This window comes from Jaculus jaculus, chromosome 6 (assembly GCF_020740685.1).
Source record: "Jaculus jaculus isolate mJacJac1 chromosome 6, mJacJac1.mat.Y.cur, whole genome shotgun sequence".
In the NCBI taxonomy this organism is placed as follows: Eukaryota; Metazoa; Chordata; class Mammalia; order Rodentia; family Dipodidae; genus Jaculus; species Jaculus jaculus.
Window position 1 is genome coordinate 87,310,930 of NC_059107.1, and position 10,499 is coordinate 87,321,428.

Here is a 10,499-nt window from a genome sequence, read left to right on the forward strand (position 1 = left end):
ATGACAATATGTCTTGGAGAGTTTCTCCATTGGTCCAGTCTGTTTGGAGTTCTGTTAGCTTCTTGTAACTTGACAGGCCTTTCTTTTGAGAGAGCAAGAAAGTTTTCTTCAATAATTTTGTTGAATAAATTCTCCATGCCTTTGGTCTGCATTCTTCCCCTTCTGGTATTCCCATGATCCAAATGTTAGGATGTTTAAGGGTATCCCCCAATTCCCTCATGTTCTGTTGACAGAAATTTTGAACTTATTGAAACTTTTGGCCTTTTGAACTGCTTCTTCTGTTTTGTCTTCCAGATCAAAGTTTCTATCCTCCACATGGCTGACTCTATTCTTGAGCACTTCTATAGTGTTTTTGGCTTTCTCAATTAGGTTTGCATTTTCTACTATTTTTCTATGTATAGTTTCTATCTCTCTGTCTAGTTCCCTCTTCACATCATTTCCTGACTTTCTTGATGCTTCTTGGAATTCATCCTTGCATTTCTTTATGTCTTCATTGAATTTAGCTGATTTTTGAGGTCCTCTCTCTCTCTTTTTTTTTTTTTTTTACTTTCCTTCATATCCTCTGTCTTTGGACCCCTTCCATTTTCTTTTCTATTATGTCTAGTCTAGCATGGAAAGCATTCATGTGATTATTGGCCCTCTGTTGCTTTTCTGCAAGTTCTGCTATTTGCTTGGTCAGAGTTGCATAGCTTATAAGTTCATTTTGGGTTGTGATCCTAATGTCTCTTCTATGTTTTGGTTAGTGACATCCATTGTAGGATTAGGTGATCTTATTGGATTTATTTGCTTTTTATTTTTCATGTTATTCCTTTTGCAATGTGATCGCCCATCACAGTGTAGGGGCTGGGAGAGCAGGACTGTGGTTAGAGGGAGTGGAGGGAGCAGAGCTGAGGTCATGGGGGTGGAGAACTGGGACTGAGGTCGCAGGAGGCAGGGAGAGTGGGACTGTGATTGTGGGGGCAGGAGGTAGGACTGATGTCAAAGGGGTGGAGAAAGCAGGACTCAGGTCATGGGGGCACAAAGGAAGCAGGACTGAGGTCGTGTTGGGCAGGGGTAATGAGACTGAGATCAAGGGTGGATGGAGAGGGAGCAAGACTGAAGTTGTGAGGGGTAGGGTGAGCGAGGCAAGGAGAGCTTAGCGACTTCCTTGGCGGGTAGGGAGAGCAGGGTGGCTTTTGCACAGGGCAAGGAGAGTGGGGAAGCTTTTGGGGAAGATATCCACCTGTAATCTCATCCCATAAAAGGCAGTACAAAAGGATCTGTGAATTTGATTCCAGCCTGGGCTATATAGCAATTTCCAGGTTAGACTGAGACATAAAGAGACAAGAGGCAATAACAGAATTCAAAATCTGACACCAGAAAAGACCACCCAGAACCACCCAATATTGTGACCAGCATCTGTAACCCCACCCATGAAGGATCACCCATTAATGGATAACCCAGACTCACAAAGGGCAACCTGTGGGTATGGCAGGAATATGGGAAGCTATGATACTGATCATTCTGTAGATAGGATTATATCCTCAAGCGAATACTAAAATTTAGCCTTGTGCCCCAAACACCACTACAGTTGTGGTAAAATGGTAAAATCTAGTCCTTGAGCATTGCAAACACTCCCACTAAAAGAATAAAGGTGATTAAAAACACACAACCAGGGCTGGAGAGATGGCTTAGCGGTTGAGCGCTTGCCTGTGAAGCCTAAGGACCCCGGTTCGAGGCTCAGTTCCCCAGGTCCCACATTAGCCAGATGCACAAGGGGGCGCACGCGTCTGGAGTTCGCTTGCAGAGGCTGGAAGCCCTGGCGCGCCCATTCTCTCTCTCTCCCTCTGTCTGTCTTTCTCTCTCTGTCTGTCGCTCTCAAATTAAAAAAAAAAAAAAAAACACACACAACCAGGTCTGGAGAGATTTCTTAGTGGTTAAGGCTCTTGCCTGTGAAGCCTAAGACCCCAGGTTTGATTACCCAGGACCCACATAAGCCAGTTGCACAAGGTAGTGCATGCATTTGAAGTTTGTTTGAAGTGGCTGGAGGCCATGGAGTACCCATTCTCTCTTTCTCAATCTCTCTCTCTCTCTCTCAAATAAATATTTTTTAAAAGCATACATCCAAAGATCTAGCCATAGATGTGTACATCTCAATGCAAAAAAACACCAGAAACATGAAAAACATAACTCCTCCAAAACTTATTAATCCTATAATAATGGTCAACAATAAGTGGGAATTGGGTGAAATATCAAGCAGAGAATCCAAAAGTGATTATAAGTATTGCAAAGAAACTAAGAGAGTACAAAAAGCTCCTGAATAAATTAGAAGCAAATACAAATAGTTGAATGAAATAAGAAAATCAAGGATATGAAAGTGAAATGCAATAAAGAAATACTGACCAAAAACCCAAACTGAAATATTGGAAATAAAATCTCAGTGAGTCAAATAAAATACCTTGTGGAAAGTCTCATCAAAAGGATAGATAAAAGAGAGGAAATTATATTAGGGATTTAAGAGAAAGTGGAAGAATTGGAACATTCAGACAATAATGCATTAATAAAACTGTACAAACATTCAAAATCTATGGGGCACTATGAAAAGGCCAAGTATATGAATCATGGGCATTGAAGAAGAATAATTTCATACTAAAGATGAATAATTTCATACATTTTCAATTAAATCATAGCAAAAACTATTCCCAAATCTAGGGGGAGTGATGCCCAACCAGGAACACCAAATTATATTTTAGTTAAAACACTAAATATAGAAAACAAAGTATTGTGAAAGCTGAGAGAAATATTAAGTCATGTGGGAAAGCAGATTTGCCAACAACAAAACTTTAAAATAATTTAGAAAAATGCTTTTCAAGCTCTAAAAGACAATAATTTGGAACCCAGAATGCTATCTTGAACAAATTTATCTGTCATAGCTGAAGAAGAAAAACTTCCATGGTAAGAAACAGTAAATAGCATTCATGACCACTAAACCATCCTTAAAGAAAATACTTAGAAGAATTCCCTTCTAAGTGAAGAAAAGATAATTTTTAAAAATGAGGCTAGACGAGAGCATAAATTGTACTAGAATAAGAGTTAAGTTTATGAGGAAGAGGAAAACACCAAAGACTACAAAATCAACAAATGACAGGGATTAATATACAACTTCAAGTAATAACTCTGAATATTCAAGGCTGCAATTCCTCAGTCAAAAGACATAGACTAGCCCAATGGATTAATAGACAGGTTTCAACTCCTTATTGCCTCCAAAAAGTGCACCTTGATGTTTATCAAAGCTAGCACCAATCTTAGGAAAGAAAGGATGGAAGAGGTGGTCCAGACAAATGATCTATGAAAAAAGCAGACATCACTATTTTAATATCTAAAAGTAATAATATTCAAGTTAAAATTAGTCAGAGGATATAAAAAAGGTCACTTCATACTGTATAACAATAAATAGGACATTATAATATTAAATCTATTCACACTCAATACAGGAGCAGCCAGATTCATAAAACACATAGTACTGAATAAATAATACACAAAATAAACCTAACACAATAATAGCTGATGACATCAATACCTAACTCTCACCAATAGACAAATAAACACAATAAACAAAAGCTGGGTATGGTGGCACATGCCTTTAATCCCAGCACTCATTAGGCAGAGGTAGGAGGATTGCCATAGACTACAATGTGAATTTCAGGTCAGTCTGGAATAGTGTGACTATAGGCTCAACCATCTGCTCAACATGTCCCTCCACCCACCTGTACTGCTTGCATAATTTACATACCCTACCCTTAAAGATCAGGGACTCTGCATACCCCTCACCAGTCAAACAGAGGCTCTTAACTTATGCCAGGAACAAGTAAGCACTATCTCTTTCATTGACTGAGCTTCAAGCAGCACAAAGATAAGCGAAGATAAACTATGACATCAAGTACTGATCCAAACGCTCATTTATCACTTTATCACAGGTGTTCTAGAAAGACTTAACCAGTGCAGTATCTCTAGATTGGCAAGTCTCAACACAAAAAGAGTAACCTACAACATCAAGGCAATATGTCTCTATCAAGAATGCCCAGTCCTATATAGTAGGGGGCCTCCCATGAAAACTACTTAGAGGAAATTCCATAAAATGCATACAAAACCACAATTATAAGTATTGGCAAAGAACTCAAAGAGAACATAGTCAAATATGTGAGTGAAATCCAAGAGAACAAAGACAGCTAAATAAAATGAGGAAATTAAACTAGGATATGAAAATGGAATTCAATGAAGAGACAGAAATATTGAAGACAAACCAAACTGAAATGATGTTAGAAATTAACACTGGTCAGTCAGATAAAAAGTTCTATGTAAGGCCTCACTAATAGAATGGACCATGTGGAGGACAGACTATCAAGGCTCAAAGTCAAAGTAGAGGAAATAGATCTGTTGGTCAAAAGTCAATGATAAGTTTAAAATTTATAAATAGAAAAAGACATTGGAATACCATGAAAAGACCAAATTTATTATTAAGGGGCATAAAAGGAGAACTTCAAGCTAAACAAGTTGAAAGAAAATTAAATATTTTATTTATTTATTTGAAAGAGGCAAAAAGAGAGAAAAAATGGATGCAACCAGGGCCTCTAGCCACTGAAAACAAACTCCAGGTGCATGCACCACCTTGTTCATCTGGCTTTATCTGGATACTGGGGAATAGAACCTGGGCCCTTTGGCTTTTCAGGCAAGCACCTTAACCACTAAGTCATCTCTCTAGCCCTGAATTTTTTTTAAGTTTTAGACAGAGAGAGAAAGAATTGGCACACCAGGGCCTCAGCAACTGTAATTGAACTCCAGAAACCACCTAGTGGGCATGTGTGACCTTGTTCTTGCCTCACTTTTGTGTGTCTGGCTTACATAGGATCTGGAGAGAGATTGAACATAAGTTGTTAGGCTTCACAGCCTTGACTACTAAGCCATCTCTCAGGTTCTGAAAAAAAAATTTTTTTTTAATTATAGAAAACAAGTTCTCAAGTTCAGGAAAAGCAGTGCCCATATTAGTTCAAGAGACATACATAACATCAAATAGAAAGTATAAGGAAAGAAACATCCTGCATCTTATTATATTCAAAACACTAAATACACAGAACCATAAAAAGGGGGATAGTCAAAGCTGTAAAGAAGAATCATCAAGCCACATATAAAGAAAGGCCCATCAGAATAAGAGCCAAGTTTTCAATATAAACTCTAAAAGCCAGAAAGGTTTGAATGATGTATTTCAAGTATTGAAAGACCACAGCTATTAAACCACTCTACTATGCCCAGGAAAACTATTTCTTATAACAGAAGAAAAAAGGTTTTTCTATGATAATAGCAGGCTCAATGAATTTTTGACCAGCTCTACAGAGAATACTAAATGGAAAACTTTGGACTGACAAGAAAGATAAATGAATTTAAGAGGTAAGCAGAAAAAGCACTAATCAATGATCATTGTTAAGCAAATGAAAACAAAACACCAAACATCACAGAATCATCAACATAACAAAAATTAATTCAAAGCTTTCAGTCATAACTCTGATTATTAATAGTCTCAATTCCCCAATCAAAAGGCATAAACTAACAGACTGGATCAGAAAACAGGATCTGTCTTCAAGAAACTTACTTCACAATCTAAGACAGACACACTACCTTAGGGTGAAAAGATGGAAAAAGGTATTCCAACCAAATGGAACCAAGACAAAAGCTGCTATTTTAATATCTGACAAAAAAAAAACTTAATAAAATACTTATGAAGCAAATACAGGTATACATTGAAAAGATCATTCACCATGATCAAATTGGATTGATTCCAGAGATGTGGGAATAGTTTAACATACATACATCAGTAATGTAATTCACATAAATGGATTCAAGGACATAAACCACATTATCATTGCAATAAATACAGAAAAGGCCATTTTTCAACTTACAAAGGCTATAACAACAAATCTATATCCAATATTACGCTAACTTTGGAAAACCTGAAAGTATTTCCACTAAAATCTGGAACAAACAGGAGGATCCACTTTTACAAATCATATTCAATATAAATGCTGGAACTCATAGAACAATATAACAATAGAATGAAATAAACAGGATATAAATAGGGACAGGAATAAGGAAAAGTATTCTCACTTGCAGATGTTATGATTCTACATATAAGAGATCCTAAACACCAGAAACCTTTTTGAATTAATAAACACTTTCAGCAAGGGAGCAGGATGCAAAATTAACATACAAAAAGCAGTAGCCTTCTATATACCTATAGATAAAATGCTGAGAAATCAGGGAAATAATCTTATTCAAAATTCATATATTTGCATCCTTCCCAGAGAAAGTTGGAATAGCTCTAGCCCAGGAGATGAAAGACCTAAACAATGAAAACTTCTTTAAAAAAACTTAAGAAAGAAATTGGAGAAGACATTAAAAGTCTGAAAGACCTGCTATGCTCATGGATTTGAAGAATTATTATTGTGAAAATGGCTGTTTACCAAAAACAATCAACAGGATCTCCTTCAAAACCTCAATACCATTTATGGCTGTTTGAATGGATATCCTCCAGTAGATTCAGGAGTTTTATTCAAGCTTATAACTTAATATCACTGTGGGTAGATTGTAGGGTCCAGTCCTAAGGTATGTTTGAGGCAGATCTGAATTCCAGCTAAAGATATGCAGAGTGCTTAAGGTCTACCTTGGGTTCTTGGAATGTGTTTGTTTGTGTTTGTGGTGGTTGCTTTTCTCTGTCTGCATGGATATGTGTAAAGGGGGACAGATTCTTTCACCACTATGGAACTTCCTCTGGATCTTTAAGCTTCAGATAAATTCCTTACTCCCATAACTATGTCTGGTTTGGAAGTTCATCCCAGAAAAGTGAATCTGATTGTGACACCATTCTTCACCAAAAACAAAAATGTAAAGTTTAAGTACAACAAAAAACCCAGATAGCCAAGGCAATTTTGAGCAAAAAAGTGACTGCTAGAGGTATCACCATACCTGATTTCAAGTTATACTACAGAGTCTAAGTAGCAAAAACAGTATGATAGTGGCACATACAAAACAACATACAGAGTGAAAAACCAGTATGGGAGACTTATATATAAACCTATATAACTATAGCCACCTGACTTTAGACAAAAATATCAGAAACATTTGTGTGTGTGTGTGTGCGCGCACGCGTACACACAGAGAGAGAGAGAGAGAGAAGAAGACAACCTCTTCAGCAAATAATAGTGGAGAAATTTGATATCTTCACGCAGAAGAATTAAATTAAACACCTTTTTAAAGCACCTGTATAAAACCAATTCCAAATGAATCCAACACCTGGAGCTCTGAAACTGTTAATGGTAAAGGCTGATAAAGCACCTTATGACCGGGGCACAGGCACAAACATTTTGAATGAGACTGTAGTTGTTTATGAAATGACATCAACTGTTGATAAATAGGACCTCATGGTATTTAAAAGCTTCTGAACAGTTGGCTGAGTAAAGAAATCAAACAACCTAATCAATCAATGGGCTAATGAAATGGATGGTTCTCGAAAGATTAAATACAAATGGCTAACAAATATGAAAAGATGTTCAACCTCATTAGCTAACAGAGAAATGAAAATCAAAACTACATTGAGATTTCACCTTATCCCAGTCAGAAAGTCATTCATTCAGAAAGCAAATTATATCAAAGACGGGTGATAATATGGATAGAAGAGAATTCCTATACACTGCTGGTGAGAATGTCAACTCGTCTAGCCACTATGAAAGTCAATATGCATGCTTCTCAAAAAAACTAAAAGCTAATCTTCCATATGAGTCAATTATGTCATTTCTAAGTGTTATCTGAATAAATTCATGTCATTAATATCCAACTTGCATATCAATGGGTATTATAGCATTATTCACAATAGCTAAGTTATAGAATCAACCACAATGCAAAAATGATAGAAATTAGCTGGGCATGGTGGTACACGCTTTTAATCCCAGCACTCAGGAGGCAGAGATAGGAGGATCACCATAAGTTCAAGGCCACCCTGAGACTACATAGTAAATTCCAGGTCAACCTGAGCTAGAGTAAGACCCCACCTTGAAAAAAAAATTAACAAAAAGAAAAACTACAGAAAATATACATCCACTTGATGATTAAACAATACACTATTGAATAATGAAAAGGTCATTGAATAAATCGTGAAAATAAAAAAGTTCCTAGGATCGAATGAAATAAGCACACAGCACACCAAAACTAATGGGATACAGTGAAGGCTGTCCTAAGGGGGAAGTTTATAGCTCTAAGAGCCTACATTACAACATCAGAGAGATCTCAAATAAATACTAATAGACTTCAATGTTATGGGGAAAAAAGAAACCAAACACCAAAATCCAGACAGTAAGAAATCAATGAAATAGAATAGAATTTTTAAAAAACAATAAAAATAATTGGTGAAACAGAGTTGGTTCTTTGAGAAGATAAACAAGATTGACAAATCCTTTTCCAAATTAACCAAATGAAAGAAGGAAAAGAGTTTAATTAATAAGATTTGAGATGAAAGGGAGAGATTACAGCATACACCAATGAAATACAGAAAAACACAATGACATGCCTAAAAAATCTATATTTCAACAAACTGGAAAATCAGTAGCTTTTCTATATGCCAATGACAAACATACTGAGTAGTAAATTAAGGAAACAGTATCATTCATAGTAACCTCAAAATAACAACATACCTTGGAGTGAGCCTAACCTAGGAAGTGAAAGACTTCCACAATGCCAACAACAGTGAGAAAGGAATTGAGGAAACCACTAAGATGAAAAGACCTCCTATTCTCATAGGAGGATTTAACACTGTGAAGATGGCCGTCTTACCAGAAGCAATCTACACATTCAGTGCAATCCCAATTAAAATTTCATCCCGTTCTTCAAAGAAATAGAAAGAAAAAACAGTTTTAAAGTTTATGTGAGAGTGGTATGGAGGGCATGGTGGGGAAGAACTGGGTTTGGAAGGTGTTAAGCAGGGATGAAGATGCAGGGATCAGGGAGGGGAAGGAGCTGGAGGAGGGTTAACCAAGACTCAGGAAATATAAAAAAGTTGCATGGAAACCTTCTGCTTTGTAATCTAAATAAAACTGTAATTAAAGTAATAAGAGAATGAATGAAGGTACCCTACATGGATTGTTAACATTAATAATTCTATCAGTGCCAGGTGTGGAATCCCTCCCTATAAGCTGTTGACCAGGAAAGCCCCAGAGGACTCCAAAACAATACAAATTATTGCCATTGCTCTGGCTTCCCACCAGAACTGAACAGTAAGAACCTATTGCAGATTACCACACTTCTTATTGCTTGACACAGAGAAGCTGGACCTGAGCTGGAGGCTTCCTCTCTGCTGGCTAGCTTTGATAGTGACAAAAGGTGCAATTCAAGCTGCTGGGGAAGAAACATGGTCTCACCCTGCATTGACCTGCCAGGCAAGATCCTCCCCCTTGTGCACTGACTCTTAGGGGTAACCAACTGCTCTCTGATTGGATGTGAGACCTGCTCATAGGAGGAAATTCGTGCCTAAACCAGGTCAAAAGCCCATGGCTGGAGGGACCATGAGTCCTAGAGAGAACCCACACTATAATTGTTTGGCTAAATGTATATGTGTTGAAACTACCTTCGAAATACTTAGGTTTATGTGTACAGATTAGTACTGCTCTGCTTTGGCCAGAAGTCAGGAAAGCTTTTTCAAATTTTTTCCAGTGGGTTGTAGTAAATAGAATTATAATTGATCATCACACTGAAAATAACTTACTATTGAGTGCTAATCTCGATGGGGCATCTATGTTACCCACTCCATGGATCAGGGAACACTAAGGAAGAAGGGATGGAAAGAGGATGGGAAGGAATGCTGTGAAATTCTGTCATCTGGATGTGGCATGGCCACTGCACCATGAACTCCCAGAAGAAGTGATTACCTGCACAAGAACTGCACAATGTAAGGCCGATTTCCATTCTACCATGGATAAGGAAAGGGCTCATGAGAACACCATGCCAACCTGATGCACTAATAGAAGCTAATGGGTGCTGGAAGAATGGGGTCATTCTCTTCATTGGTATAGCTACTTGTAAGGGTGGGAAGAAAAGGTTCAGTATGAATGGGAGGGGGATATGAAAGAATAATGCAGTTATATATGAACAAAATATAATATATGAGATATTGTCAAAGAACAAATTAACAAACAAAAAAATCAAATGCTACCCTTTTTTGTTGCCTTTCTTCTAGAAGGTATTTCTTGCAAAAATTATTTAGGTTTTTGTATCCTTCTTGCCTTTTTAAAAAAATGTTTTATTTATTTCTTTTAGAGAGAGAGAGAGAATGGGAAAGACAGAGCCTCCAACCACTACCAATGAACTCCAGGTGCATGTGCCACTATATGAATCTGGCTTAAGTGTGTTCTGAGGAATTGGACCTGGGTCCTTAGGCTTCACCAGCAAGTGCCTTAACAGCTAAGCCACCTTTCCAGTAC